We start from the raw sequence: 16,766 nt of genomic DNA on the forward strand, positions 1-16,766 counted from the left end.
GTTGTTTAATGATTCACTTTTTTTAAGCCATGGCCGAGTTGGCACTGCTTTTTTCCCCACCAGTGATTCATATTTCCAATTCTGATTTGAATTTAATCAATTTGGATGTGACCTCCTTTTTTCCAATCTATACAGTGGTCCGTGTCTTTATTTATGAATGAATTGGTTAAGTGTTACGTAGTAATAAAACATATGGGTGACTTATAAAAAGTTACACATCAGAGACACATTTTGTGCAAATCAAGACCAGCCCTGTAGTTACTTATTCTGTGCGATGATCGCTGCGACGAAGGTCCCGGAATTGACGTCAGACACCCACCATGCAAATGCCTGGTCACGCCTGCGTTTTTCCAGACACTCCCATGCGCATGCGTAGTTTTGCCATTTTTTTAAATGATCGCTACGCAGCGAACAACACAGCTAGCAATCAACTCGGGATGGCCCCCACAGTTGGGAGGGAAAATCGCGGCCGGCTACATCCAACCTGGAACCTGAAGTCCAGGCATGGCCTCACTTTAATATGGAGGTACTGGGGGGACTTATATAAAGCTCTCATCTACAGGAGTGATACATATTAGAGCCTCATCATTGATGACTGTTACAGAGGACGATTTATTCTGACACATACTGCATATTGCGGGTCATTCCGAGTTGATCACTAGCTGCTGTTGTTCGAAGCACAGCGATCAGGCTAAAAATCTGCATTTCTACGCATGCATATGCACCGTAATGCGCACGCGCAACGTACGGGTACAAAGTTCTTTGCGGTTTTGCACAGGTTCTAGTGAAGCTTTCGGTCGCACGGCACAGCGCAGGAAGATTGACAAAAAGAGGGCGTTTCTGGGTGGTAAATCAATGTTTTCAGGGAGTGCTTAGAAAAGCGCAGGTGTGTCGTGGAAAATGCAGGCGTGGCTGGGCGGGTGTGTGACGTCAAAAGCCGTCCCTCCATCGTTAGATTCAACGCACACGAAGAGTATGTTCAGGGCTGGTCTTGTTCTGCACAACATGTTTTTGCAGAGCTCTGCAAAGCAAAAATACACTCCACGGTGGGTGGCGACAATGCGTTTGCACGGCTGCTAAATACTGCTAGCGAGCGAACAACTCGGAATGACCTCCATTATTGTATTAAGCCTTAGATGAGGACATCTTATTTTTTTTAGAGTAAAAGGTAAGCATACTGCAACACCCACATAACAAAATGATACAAACCAATAAAGGGAAATAAACCCCAAAAACTATATAGTATAGCCATGTGGTGCAAGGTATCAATCTGCGACCCGCCAGATACTCATTATAATCATAACGTGGCAGAAAATAGGGGGGGGGGGGTAAAATCAGGGGCAGAGTTTGGTAGTTAGCGGAGACCAGGGAGACGTGACGACTGATAAAGAAACCACGGGGACCAAACCTTGTGAATCGTGGACGAGGACTTATTCTGCAAACAAGTAATAGACTCAATTGAGGCCACAAAATGAATCCGGCCCCGAAGGGTCACTAGTCAGGGTGCCACTGGAGACCTTCATCTCTTAGCTATCACGGATTTGGGCGAATTACAAATATGGACCACTAGATTGTCCAGATATTTATCAATCACTTAGAGGGGCTATTGAGCATCGCAGGCAACCAATATTCCTCACTCCTGGGAAATCAAATTCCAAACGTAATCCCGGGGGCACAGGACCCCACCACGCCAGCGCAGGCGTCCACCCCAGGGCAGCACACAGGTGAAAATAAAGAAATTAGTAAGGGTTAATTAAGCAGCACATAGGTGTTATGGAAGTGATAGGTGTGATTAAAATAATACAAAAATATAAAATTAGACGAAACATTGGTAAGTGATAGGGTGAGCCGCCCTAAAGCAGCCCTGCCGCACCAGCACAGGGGGCACAGCACCCCAAACCCAGCCCAAATAATCATTACAATACGTCTGGGTCACATGACAATGGCTGCTACAGCATCTGAGAGCCAACTTACCCAGAGACGCCCCTGACTTCTCCAATGCCAATCCCTCCCAATGCTGACTTATCCAGGCCGCGCTACCCTGCAATACACATTTACTGGCAGCTGCGCAATCACATTGTGATGTCGATATAAGCGTGTGACCAGGGCCCTCCTACCTCTATATAGTGTAAGCGTGTGAGCAGGGCCCTCCTACCTCTATAGCTCTATATAGTGTAAGCTTGCGAGCAGGGCCCTCCTACCTCTATAGCTTTATACAGTGTAAGTTTTTGAGCAGGGCCCTCCTACCTCTATAGCTTTATACAGTGTAAGTTTTCGAGCAGGGCCCTCCTACCTCTATAGATTTATATAGTGTAAGTTTGCGAGCAGGGCCCTCCTACCTCTAGAGCTCTATATAGTCTAAGTTTGCGAGCAGGGCCCTCCTACCTCTATAGCTCTATATAGTGTAAGCTTGCGAGCAGGGCCCTCCTACCTCTATAGCTCTATATAGTGTAAGCTTGCGAGCAGGTCCCTCCTACCTCTATAGCTCTATATAGTGTAAGCTTGCGAGCAGGGCCCTCCTACATCTATAGCTCTATATAGTGTAAGCTTGCGAGCAAGGCCCTCCTACCTCTATAGCTCTATATAGTATAAGCTTGCGAGAAGGGCCCTCCTACCTCTATAGCTCTATATAGTGTAAGCTTGCGAGCAGGGCCCTCCTACCTCTATAGCTCTATATAGTGTAAGCTTGCGAGCAGGGCCCTCCTACCTCTATAGCTTTATACAGTGTAAGTTTTCGAGCAGGGCCCTCCTACCTCTATAGATTTATATAGTGTAAGTTTGCGAGCAGGGCCCTCCTACCTCTATAGCTCTATATAGTCTAAGTTTGCGAGCAGGGCCCTCCTACCTCTATAGCTCTATATAGTGTAAGCTTGCGAGCAGGGCCCTCCTACCTCTATAGCTCTATATAGTGTAAGCTTGCGAGCAGGTCCCTCCTACCTCTATAGCTCTATATAGTGTAAGCTTGCGAGCAGGGCCCTCCTACATCTATAGCTCTATATAGTGTAAGCTTGCGAGAAGGGCCCTCCTACCTCTATAGCTCTATATAGTGTAAGCTTGCGAGCAGGGCCCTCCTACCTCTATAGCTCTATATAGTGTAAGCTTGCAAGCAGGGCCCTCCTACCTCTATAGCTTTATACAGTGTAAGTTTTCGAGCAGGACCCTCCTACCTCTATAGATTTATATAGAGTAAGTTTGCGAGCAGGGCCCTCCTACCTCTATATAGTCTAAGTTTGCGAGCAGGGCCCTCCTCCCTCTATAGCTCTATATAGTGTAAGCTTGCAAGCAGGGCCCTCCTACCTCTATAGCTCTATACAGTGTAAGCTTGCGAGCAGGGCCCTCCTACCTCTATAGCTCTATATAGTGTAAGCTTGCGAGCAGGGCCCTCCTACATCTATAGCTCTATATAGTGTAAGCTGGTGAGAAGGGCCCTCTTACCTCTATAGCTCTATATAGTGTAAGCTTGCGAGCAAGGCCCTCCTACCTCTATAGCTCTGTATAGTGTAAGCTTGCGAGAAGGGCCCTCTTACCTCTATAGCTCTATATAGTGTAAGCTTGCGAGAAGGGCCCTCCTACCTCTATAGCTCTATATAGTGTAAGCTTGCGAGCAGGGCCCTCCTACCTCTATAGCTCTATATAGTGTAAGCTTGCGAGCAGGGCCCTCCTACTTCTATAGCTTTATACAGTGTAAGTTTTCGAGCAGGGCCCTCCTACCTCTATAGATTTATATAGTGTAAGTTTGCGAGCAGGGCCCTCCTACCTCTATAGCTCTATATAGTCTAAGTTTGCGAACAGGGCCCTCCTACCTCTATAGCTCTATATAGTGTAAGCTTGCGAGCAGGGCCCTCCTACCTCTATAGCTCTATATAGTGTAAGCTTGCGAGCAGGGCCCGCCTACCTCTATAGCTCTATATAGTGTAAGCTTGCGAGCAGGGCCCTCCTACATCTATAGCTCTATAAAGTGTAAGCTTGCGAGAAGGGCCCTCCTACCTCTATAGCTCTATATAGTGTAAGCTTGCGAGCAAGGCCCTCCTACCTCTATAGCTCTATATAGTGTAAGCTTGCGAGCAGGGCCCTCTTACCTCTATAGCTCTATATAGTGTAAGTTTGCGAGAAGGGCCCTCCTACCTCTATAGCTCTATATAGTGTAAGCTTGCGAGCAGGGCCCTCCTACCTCTATAGCTCTATATAGTGTAAGCTTGCGAGCAGGGCCCTCCTACCTCTATAGCTCTATATAGTCTAAGTTTGCGAACAGGGCCCTCCTACCTCTATAGCTCTATATAGTGTAAGCTTGCGAGCAGGGCCCTCCTACCTCTATAGCTCTATATAGTGTAAGCTTGCGAGCAGGTCCCTCCTACCTCTATAGCGCTATATAGTGTAAGCTTGCGAGCAGGGCCCTCCTACATCTATAGCTCTATATAGTGTAAGCTTGCGAGAAGGGCCCTCCTACCTCTATAGCTCTATATAGTGTAAGCTTGCGAGCAGGGCCCTCTTACCTCTATAGCTCTATATAGTGTAAGCTTGCGAGAAGGGCCCTCCTACCTCTATAGCTCTATATAGTGTAAGCTTGCGAGCAGGGCCCTCCTACCTCTATAGCTCTATATAGTGTAAGCTTGCGAGCAGGGCCCTCCTACTTCTATAGCTTTATGCAGTGTAAGTTTTCGAGCAGGGCCCTCCTACCTCTATAGATTTATATAGTGTAAGTTTGCGAGCAGGGCCCTCCTACCTCTATAGCTCTATATAGTCTAAGTTTAAGAACAGGGCCCTCCTACCTCTATAGCTCTATATAGTGTAAGCTTGCGAGCAGGGCCCTCCTACCTCTATAGCTCTATATAGTGTAAGCTTGCGAGCAGGGCCCGCCTACCTCTATAGCTCTATATAGTGTAAGCTTGCGAGCAGGGCCCTCCTACATCTATAGCTCTATAAAGTGTAAGCTTGCGAGAAGGGCCCTCCTACCTCTATAGCTCTATATAGTGTAAGCTTGCGAGCAAGGCCCTCCTACCTCTATAGCTCTATATAGTGTAAGCTTGCGAGCAGGGCCCTCTTACCTCTATAGCTCTATATAGTGTAAGTTTGCGAGAAGGGCCCTCCTACCTCTATAGCTCTATATAGTGTAAGCTTGCGAGCAGGGCCCTCCTACCTCTATAGCTCTATATAGTGTAAGCTTGCGAGCAGGGCCCTCCTACCTCTATAGCTCTATATAGTCTAAGTTTGCGAACAGGGCCCTCCTACCTCTATAGCTCTATATAGTGTAAGCTTGCGAGCAGGGCCCTCCTACCTCTATAGCTCTATATAGTGTAAGCTTGCGAGCAGGTCCCTCCTACCTCTATAGCGCTATATAGTGTAAGCTTGCGAGCAGGGCCCTCCTACATCTATAGCTCTATATAGTGTAAGCTTGCGAGAAGGGCCCTCCTACCTCTATAGCTCTATATAGTGTAAGCTTGCGAGCAGGGCCCTCTTACCTCTATAGCTCTATATAGTGTAAGCTTGCGAGAAGGGCCCTCCTACCTCTATAGCTCTATATAGTGTAAGCTTGCGAGCAGGGCCCTCCTACCTCTATAGCTCTATATAGTGTAAGCTTGCGAGCAGGGCCCTCCTACCTCTATAGCTCTATATAGTGTAAGCTTGCGAGCAGGGCCCTCCTATCTCTATAGCTCTATATAGTGTAAGCTTGCGAGCAGGGCCCTCCTACCTCTATAGCTTTATATAGTGTTGGCTTGCGAGCAGGGCCCTCCTACCTCTATAGCTTTATATAGTGTAAGCTTGTGAGCAGGGCCCTCCTACCTCTATAGCTTTATATAGTGTAAGCTTGCGAGCAGGGCCCTCCTACTTCTATAGCTTTATACAGTGTAAGTTTTCGAGCAGGGCCCTCCTACCTCTATAGATTTATATAGTGTAAGTTTGCGAGCAGGGCCCTCCTACCTCTATAGCTCTATATAGTCTAAGTTTGCGAACAGGGCCCTCCTACCTCTATAGCTCTATATAGTGTAAGCTTGCGAGCAGGGCCCTCCTACCTCTATAGCTCTATATAGTGTAAGCTTGCGAGCAGGGCCCGCCTACCTCTATAGCTCTATATAGTGTAAGCTTGCGAGCAGGGCCCTCCTACATCTATAGCTCTATAAAGTGTAAGCTTGCGAGAAGGGCCCTCCTACCTCTATAGCTCTATATAGTGTAAGCTTGCGAGCAAGGCCCTCCTACCTCTATAGCTCTATATAGTGTAAGCTTGCGAGCAGGGCCCTCTTACCTCTATAGCTCTATATAGTGTAAGTTTGCGAGAAGGGCCCTCCTACCTCTATAGCTCTATATAGTGTAAGCTTGCGAGCAGGGCCCTCCTACCTCTATAGCTCTATATAGTGTAAGCTTGCGAGCAGGGCCCTCCTACCTCTATAGCTCTATATAGTCTAAGTTTGCGAACAGGGCCCTCCTACCTCTATAGCTCTATATAGTGTAAGCTTGCGAGCAGGGCCCTCCTACCTCTATAGCTCTATATAGTGTAAGCTTGCGAGCAGGTCCCTCCTACCTCTATAGCGCTATATAGTGTAAGCTTGCGAGCAGGGCCCTCCTACATCTATAGCTCTATATAGTGTAAGCTTGCGAGAAGGGCCCTCCTACCTCTATAGCTCTATATAGTGTAAGCTTGCGAGCAGGGCCCTCTTACCTCTATAGCTCTATATAGTGTAAGCTTGCGAGAAGGGCCCTCCTACCTCTATAGCTCTATATAGTGTAAGCTTGCGAGCAGGGCCCTCCTACCTCTATAGCTCTATATAGTGTAAGCTTGCGAGCAGGGCCCTCCTACTTCTATAGCTTTATGCAGTGTAAGTTTTCGAGCAGGGCCCTCCTACCTCTATAGATTTATATAGTGTAAGTTTGCGAGCAGGGCCCTCCTACCTCTATAGCTCTATATAGTCTAAGTTTAAGAACAGGGCCCTCCTACCTCTATAGCTCTATATAGTGTAAGCTTGCGAGCAGGGCCCTCCTACCTCTATAGCTCTATATAGTGTAAGCTTGCGAGCAGGGCCCGCCTACCTCTATAGCTCTATATAGTGTAAGCTTGCGAGCAGGGCCCTCCTACATCTATAGCTCTATAAAGTGTAAGCTTGCGAGAAGGGCCCTCCTACCTCTATAGCTCTATATAGTGTAAGCTTGCGAGCAAGGCCCTCCTACCTCTATAGCTCTATATAGTGTAAGCTTGCGAGCAGGGCCCTCTTACCTCTATAGCTCTATATAGTGTAAGTTTGCGAGAAGGGCCCTCCTACCTCTATAGCTCTATATAGTGTAAGCTTGCGAGCAGGGCCCTCCTACCTCTATAGCTCTATATAGTGTAAGCTTGCGAGCAGGGCCCTCCTACCTCTATAGCTCTATATAGTCTAAGTTTGCGAACAGGGCCCTCCTACCTCTATAGCTCTATATAGTGTAAGCTTGCGAGCAGGGCCCTCCTACCTCTATAGCTCTATATAGTGTAAGCTTGCGAGCAGGTCCCTCCTACCTCTATAGCGCTATATAGTGTAAGCTTGCGAGCAGGGCCCTCCTACATCTATAGCTCTATATAGTGTAAGCTTGCGAGAAGGGCCCTCCTACCTCTATAGCTCTATATAGTGTAAGCTTGCGAGCAGGGCCCTCTTACCTCTATAGCTCTATATAGTGTAAGCTTGCGAGAAGGGCCCTCCTACCTCTATAGCTCTATATAGTGTAAGCTTGCGAGCAGGGCCCTCCTACCTCTATAGCTCTATATAGTGTAAGCTTGCGAGCAGGGCCCTCCTACCTCTATAGCTCTATATAGTGTAAGCTTGCGAGCAGGGCCCTCCTATCTCTATAGCTCTATATAGTGTAAGCTTGCGAGCAGGGCCCTCCTACCTCTATAGCTTTATATAGTGTTGGCTTGCGAGCAGGGCCCTCCTACCTCTATAGCTTTATATAGTGTAAGCTTGTGAGCAGGGCCCTCCTACCTCTATAGCTTTATATAGTGTAAGTTTACGAGCAGGGCCCTCCTACCTCTATAGATTTATATAGTGTAAGTTTGCGAGCAGAGCCCTCCTACCTCTATAGCTTTATATAGTGTAAGTTTACGAGCAGGGCCCTCCTACCTCTATAGCTCTATATAGTGCAAGCTTGCGAGCAGGGCCCTCCTACCTCTATAGCTCAATATAGTGTAAGCTTGCGAGAAGGGCCCTCCTACCTCTATAGCTCTATATAGTGTAAGCGTGTGAGCAGGGCCCTCCTACCTCTATATAGTGTAAGCGTGTGAGCAGGGCCCTCCTACCTCTATATAGTATAAGCATGCGAGCAGGGCCCTCCTACCTCTATATAGTGTAAGCGTGAGAGCAGGGCCCTCCTACCTCTATATAGTGTAAGCTTGCGAGCAGGGCCCTCCTACCTCTATAGCTCTATATAGTGTAAGCTTGCGAGCAGGGCTCTCCTACATCTATAGCTCTATATACTGTAAGCTGGAGAGCAGGACCCTCCTACCTCTATAGCTCTATATAGTGTAAGCTGGAGAGCAGGACCCTCCTACCTCTATAGCTCTATATAGTGTAAGTTTGCGAGCAGGGCCCTCCTACCTCTATAGCTCTATATAGTCTAAGTTTGCGAGCAGGGCCCTCCTACCTCTATAGCTCTATATAGTGTAAGCTTGTGAGCAGGGCCCTCCTACCGCTATAGCTTTATATAGTGTAAGTTTACGAGCAGGGCCCTCCTACCTCTATAGATTTATATAGTGTAAGTTTACGAGCAGGGCCCTCCTACCTCTATAGCTCTATATAGTGCAAGCTTGCGAGCAGGGCCCTCCTACCTCTATAGCTCAATATAGTGTAAGCTTGCGAGAAGGGCCCTCCTACCTCTATAGCTCTATATAGTGTAAGCGTGTGAGCAGGGCCCTCCTACCTCTATATAGTGTAAGCGTGTGAGCAGGGCCCTCCTACCTCTATATAGTGTAACCATGCGAGCAGGGCCCTCCTACTTCTATATAGTGTAAGCGTGAGAGCAGTGCCCTCCTACCTCTATATAGTGTAAGCTTGCGATCAGGGCCCTCCTACCTCTATAGCTCTATATAGTGTAAGCTTGCGAGTAGGGCTCTCCTACATCTATAGCTCTATATACTGTAAGCTTACGAGCAGGGCCCTCCTACCTCTATAGCTCTATATAGTGTAAGCTTGAGAGCAGGACCCTCCTACCTCTATAGCTCTCTATAGATTGTAAGCTTGCGAGCAGTGCCCTCCTACCTCTATAGCTCTATATAGTGTAAGCTTGCGAGCAGGGCCCTCCTACCTCTATAGCTCTATATAGTGTAAGCTTGTGAGCAGGGCCCTCCTACCTCTATAGCTTTATACAGTGTCAGTTTTCGAGCAGGGCCCTCCTACCTCTATAGATTTATATAGTGTAAGTTTGCGAGCAGGGCCCTCCTACCTCTATAGCTCTATATAGTGTAAGCTTGCGAGAAGGGCCCTCCTACCTCTATAGCTCTATATAGTGTAAGCTTGCGAGCAGGGCCTTCCTACCTCTATAGCTCTATATAGTGTAAGCTTGCGAGCAGGGCCCGCCTACCTCTATAGCTCTATATAGTGTAAGCTTGCGAGCAGGGCCCTCCTACCTCTATAGCTCTATATAGTGTAAGCTTGCGAGCAGGGCCCTTCTACCTCTATAGCTCTATATAGTGTAAGCTTGCGAGCAGGGCCCTCCTACCTCTATAGCTCTATATAGTGTAAGCTTGCGAGCAGGGCCCTCCTAACTCTATAGCTTTATATAGTGTTGGCTTGCGAGCAGGGCCCTCCTACCTCTATAGCTTTATATAGTGTAAGCTTGTGAGCAGGGCCCTCCTACGTCTATAGCTTTATATAGTGTAAGTTTACGAGCAGGGCCCTCCTACCTCTATAGATTTATATAGTGTAAGTTTGCGAGCAGGGCCCTCCTACCTCTATAGATTTATATAGTGTAAGCGTGCGAGCAGGGCCCTCCTACCTCTATAGATTTATATAGTGTACGTTTGCGAGCAGAGCCCTCCTACCTCTATAGCTTTATATAGTGTAAGTTTACGAGCAGGGCCCTCCTACCTCTATAGCTCTATATAGTGCAAGCTTGCGAGCAGGGCCCTCCTACCTCTATATAGCTCAATATAGTGTAAGCTTGCGAGCAGGGCTCTCCTACATCTATAGCTCTATATACTGTAAGCTTGCGAGCAGGGCCCTCCTACCTCTATAGCTCTATATAGTGTAAGCTTGCGAGCAGGGCCCTCCTACCTTTATATAGCTCAATATAGTGTAAGCTTGCGAGCAGGGCTCTCCTACCTCTATAGCTCTATATAGTGTAAGCTTGAGAGCAGGGCCCTCCTACCTCTATAGCTCTATATACTGTAAGCTTGCGAGCAGGGCCCTCCTACCTCTATATAGTGTAAGATTGCGAGCAGGGCCCTCCTACCTCTATAGCTGTATATAGTGTAAGGTTGTGAACAGGGCCCTCCTACCTCTATAGCTTTATACAGTGTAAGTTTGCGAGTAGGGCCCTCCTACCTCTATAGATTTATATAGTGTAAGTTTGCGAGCAGGGCCCTCCTACCTCTATATAGTGTAAGCTTGCGAGCAGGGCCCTCCTACCTCCATAGCTCTATATAGTGTAAGCTTGCGAGTAGGGCCCGCCTACCTCTATAGCTCTATATAGTGTAAGCTTGCGAGCAGGGCCCGCCTACCTCCATAGCTCTATATAGTGTAAGCTTGCGAGCAGGGCCCTCCTACCTCTATAGCTCTATATAGTGTAAGCTTGCGAGCAGGGCCCTCCTACCTCTATAGCTCTATATAGTGTAAGATTGCGAGCAGGGCCCTCCTACCTCTATAGCTCTATATAGTGTAAGGTTGTGAGCAGGGCCCTCCTACCTCTATAGCTTTATATAGTGTTGGCTTGCGAGCAGGGCCCTCCTACCTCTATAGCTTTATATAGTGTAAGTTTACGAGCAGGGCCCTCCTACCTCTATATAGTGTAAGCTTGTGAGCAGGGCCCTCCTACCTCTATAGCTTTATATAGTGTAAGTTTACGAGCAGGGCCCTCCTACCTCTATAGCTCTATATAGTGTAAGCGTGTGATCAGGGCCCTCCTACCTCTATATAGTGTAAGCATGCGAGCAGGGCCCTCCTACCTCTATATAGTGTAAGCCTGAGAGCAGGGCCCTCCTACCTCTATATAGTATAAGCTTGCGAGAAGGGCTCTCCTACCTCTATAGCTCTATATAGTGTAAGCTTGCGAGCAGGGCTCTCCTACATCTATAGCTCTATATACTGTAAGCTTACGAGCAGGGCCCTCCTACCTCTATAGCTCTATATAGTGTAAGCTTGAGAGCAGGACCCTCCTACCTCTATAGCTCTATATAGTGTAAGCTTGCGAGCAGGGCCCTCCTACCTCTATAGCTCTATATAGTGTAAGCTTGCGAGCAGGGCCCTCCTACCTCTATAGCTCTATATAGTGTAAGCTTGTGAGCAGGGCCATCCTACCTCTATAGCTCTATATATTGTAAGCTTGCGAGAAGGGCCCTCCTACCTCTATAGCTCTATATAGTGTAAGCTTGCGAGCAGGGCCCTCCTACCTCTATAGCTCTATATAGTGTAAGCGTGCGAGCAGGGCCCTCTTACCTCTATAGCTCTATATAGTGTAAGCTTGTGAGCAGGGCCCTCCTACCTCTATAGCTCTATATATTGTAAGCTTGCGAGCAGGGCCCTCCTACCTCTATAGCTCTATATAGTGTAAGCTTGCGAGCAGGGCCCTCCTACCTCTATAGCTCTATATAGTGTAAGCTTGCGAGCAGGGCCCTGCTACCTCTATAGCTTTATATAGTGTAAGCTTGCGAGCAGGGCCCTCCTACTTCTATAGCTCTATATAGTGTAAGCTCATGAGCAGGGCCCTCCTACCTCTATAGCTTTATATAGTGTTAGTTTTCGAGCAGGGCCCTCCTACCTCTATAGATTTATATAGTGTAAGTTTGCGAGCAGGGCCTGCCTTCCGCTATAGCTTTATATAGTGTAAGATTATGAGCAGGGCCCTCCTACCTCTATAGCTCTATATAGTGAAGCTTGCGAGCAGGGCCCTCCTACCTCTATAGCTCTATATAGTGTAAGCTTGCGAGCAGGTCCTTCCTACCTCTATAGCTCTATATAGTGTAAGCTTGCGAACAGGGCCCTCCTTCCTCTATAGCTCTATATAGTGTAAGCTTGTGAGAAGGGCCCTCCTAACTCTATAGCTCTATATAGTGTAAGCGTGCGAGCAGGGCCCTCCTTCCTCTATAGCTCTATATAGTGTAAGCTTGCGAGCAGGGCCCTCCTACCTCTATAGCTCTATATAGTGTAAGCGTGTGAGCAGGGCCCTCCTACCTCTATTACTGATGTTCTAATTGTACAGCGCAATGGAATATGCTGCGCCATATAAAAAAGTGTGAATAATTAAATGTCACTCAGACGCTAAACGTGCAGTAATTCTGAGTAAGAAAAACATTCTGCTGTCGCTAATGCTCCCAGAGTGCCTGCACCACATAATATCACATAATACACAGATCTTGGTGCTTATAGATACTATTATAGGGTTTAGTCCCCGAGGACACACGGCAAGGCGTCTCTGTTTCACTGGGGGACCCTAACACACTGACACCACCACTGCCTCCCCCTCACTGCTACACTCTCTGCTCTGATTGGCTCTCACAGTCATGTGACCCACACAGAGCACAGTCATGTGACACAGCCAAAGCCAGCACTAGGCTTACAAAGTCTCAAGTAGCCATACTATAGAAGCCTGACCCTGTTCCTGGAGGTATTAGCCCTACACAAAATGGCCGCCTGGGAGAGGACAAAAGTATCACATAACAGGGAAGCTCTAGTGGTCACCTGATATGTACTACACTACCCAGCATGCTTTGTTTCCTCATCTCATTCCCTGATATCACACGGTGAGTATGTGTCCTGCAGCGTAATAATCCCTGATGTTATATTATATTATACTGTATATTATATCCCTGTTATACCTCATACACTGTAATATACACACAGCAATGTCATCACTGATCTGTATTATACTGTATATTATATCCCTGTTATACCTCATACACTGTAATATACACACACACAGCAATGTCATCACTGATCTGTATTATACTGTATATTATATCCCTGTTATACCTCATACACTGTAATATACACACACACAGCAATGTCATCACTGATCTGTATTATACTGTATATTATATCCCTGTTATACCTCATACACTGTAATATACACACACATCAATGTCATCACTGATCTGTATTATACTGTATATTATATCCCTGTTATACCTCATACACTGTAATATACACACACACAGCTATGTCATCACTGATCTGTATTATACTGTATATTATATCCCTGTTATACCTCATACACTGTAATATACACACACACAGCAATGTCATCACTGATCTGTATTATACTGTATATTATATCCCTGTTATACCTCATACACTGTAATATACACACACAGCAATGTCATCACTGATCTGTATTATACTGTATATTATATCCCTGTTATACCTCATACACTGTAATATATACACACACACAGCAATGTCATCACTGATCTGTATTATACTGTATATTATATCCCTGTTATACCTCATACACTGTAATATACACACACACAGCAATGTCATCACTGATCTGTATTATACTGTATATTATATCCCTGTTATACCTCATACACTGTAATATACTGTCAAAGTCAGAAAAATATCTCTATGCACACTGCCATATTTGCACCTCATTCAGGTCCGCGCTGCGCATGCGTACGCTCTCCCGTGTGTGCGCATACTCACAGTCGCGGGCACCCGCAGGCGCACGGTATGCGTATTTACGGTAGAGTTTATGCAATCGTAGCGTGCGACTCATTCATTACATATTTTCACTAATAATGTATTTTGTAGATCATGGTCCCTTTGATAGATTTTGAAAGTTTGGTTAACATAGCATGTTCCTGAACAGAGAGATCCCTCTTTGTATTGTACGAAGGGTCTAACAGGGGTCATACAGTAGTGTTTGGTACCCATCGGAAGAGTATTTAAATAGCAATATTCCGGTGTTGGTTTGGAGCAGATTAATCGCTCGTGCGAATAGTTATGGACATAAGAAGTTTATGTCCATTTACTATTATTTGTTCTTACTTAGTCATGCGGCGGGAAAACCAGTATCCCACCCACCTGAACAGTTGGAAGTAGTCACAGCCCACCTGTATGAATCAACCTATGACCTTTTGTTATAATGCGAAGCCGAATTCCTGTGTCCAATGAACAATGAGATTGTAGGGACCATTGAATTGTATTGTGTGTGGGGCATAAATAGGCAGGCCGACCATATCCAACTTCACTCTCATCAACGGTTCTCATTGCTGATAATCGGGAGCTGGATATCGAGGCGCATGCGATCGTTTCCCCTTGTGCGTAAGTTCTCTCCGTAATCATATTGTTCTTCTTGTTATTCTGACCCAATCTCTCCCAATCTCTCTCAATCTCTCGCAATCTCTCTCAATCTCTCTCTCTCTCTCTCTCCTTCTCTTTCTCCCGTATTTTCCCTTTATTGTATTGTATTGTATTGTATTTTCTGTGTAGTTATCTGGTTAGTTAGTCTATGTTATATTGTAGTGTATGCTTTGTACTGTGATTCTTTTGCAAGTATAATACTCATAATACATATAATAGGTTTTGGACCCTAAGCCCAGGTATCTGTGTATTTCTTATAGTGTTAAGTAATCTCAGAGCGTCGGTGACGCTCAAGCAGCTTTGTAGTTAATCAGGTTACACCAGGTTGCACTTACACTCTATCACCACACTAAGGTTTACTGTATATTTCGTTGTTAAAGGTATAGATATAAAGGTTTAACGTTGGGAGCGTCTGCACCGCTGGTGATCTCCTCGTGGTCCCGAGCGTCCGCTACGCTATAGCGAATCATTACGTTAGTCGGCAGCCAATAGCGTGCCTGCCTGTGATCTCTGGGCCGTAATCGAACGCGATGCTTGAGCGACTCGACTACGGTTGAGCGATCGTTACGCAAATTGCGGACCCTTACGGTACTTCCTACGTAGATAGCGTACAGTGGCCCTCATTCCGAGTTGTTCGCTCGGAGTTTTTCATCGCATCGCAGTGAGAATCCGCTTAGTGCGCATGCGCAATGTTCGCACTGCGCATGCGCCAAGTAAATTTACTATGGAGAAAGTAAGTTTACTCACGGCTTTTTCATCGCTCCGGCGATCGCATTGTGATTGACAGGAAATGGGTGTTACTGGGCGGAAACTCTGCGTTTTAGGGGCGTGTGGCTGAAAACGCTACCGTTTCCGGGAAAAACGCAGGAGTGGCCGGAGAAACGGTGGGAGTGCCTGGACGAACGCTGGGTGTGTTTGTGACGTCAGCCAGGACCGAAAAGCACAGAACTGATCGCACAGGCAGAGTAAGTCTGAAGCTACTCAGAAACTGCTAACTCGTTTGTGATCGCAATATTGCGAATACATCGGTCGCAGATTTAAGAAGCTAAGATTCACTCCCATTAGGCGGCGGCTTAGCGTGTGTAACTCTGCTACATTCGCCTTGCGAGCGAACAACTCGGAATGAGGGCCAGTGTTCTTAGACCTTTTAAAGTGTTTTATATACGATAAATATTCAGCTTTATCAATACACACACATCAATGTCATCACTGATCTGTATTATACTGTATATTATATCCCTGTTATACCTCATACACTGTAATATACACACACACACACAGCAATGTCATCACTGATCTGTATTATACTGTATATTATATCCCTGTTATACCTCATACACTGTAATATACACACACACACAGCAATGTCATCACTGCTCTGTATTATACTGTATATTATATCCCTGTTATACCTCATACACTGTAATATACACACACAGCAATGTCATCACTGATCTGTATTATACTGTATATTATATCCCTGTTATACCTCATACACTGTAATATACACACACACAGCAATGTCATCACTGATCTGTATTATACTGTATATTATATCCCTGTTATACCTCATACACTGTAATATATACACACACACACACAGCAATGTCATCACTGATCTGTATTATACTGTATATTATATCCCTGTTATACCTCATACACTGTAATATACACACACACAGCAATGTCATCACTGATCTGTATTATACTGTATATTATATCCCTGTTATACCTCATACACTGTAATATATACACACACACACACAGCAATGTCATCACTGATCTGTATTATACTGTATATTATATCCCTGTTATACCTCATACACTGTAATATACACACACACACACACACACACACAGCAATGTCATCACTGATCTGTATTATACTGTATATTATATCCCTGTTATACCTCATACACTGTAATATACACACACACACAGCAATGTCATCACTGCTCTGTATTATACTGTATATTATATCCCTGTTATACCTCATACACTGTAATATACACACACAGCAATGTCATCACTGATCTGTATTATACTGTATATTATATCCCTGTTATACCTCATACACTGTAATATACACACACACAGCAATGTCATCACTGATCTGTATTATACTGTATATTATATCCCTGTTATACCTCATACACTGTAATATATACACACACAGCATTGTCATCACTGATCTGTATTATACTGTATATTATATCCCTGTTATACCTCATACACTGTAATATACACACACACAGCAATGTCATCACTGATCTGTATTATACTGTATATTAT

Source organism: Pseudophryne corroboree (assembly GCF_028390025.1).
Source record: "Pseudophryne corroboree isolate aPseCor3 chromosome 3 unlocalized genomic scaffold, aPseCor3.hap2 SUPER_3_unloc_4, whole genome shotgun sequence".
NCBI classification, from domain to species: domain Eukaryota; kingdom Metazoa; phylum Chordata; class Amphibia; order Anura; family Myobatrachidae; genus Pseudophryne; species Pseudophryne corroboree.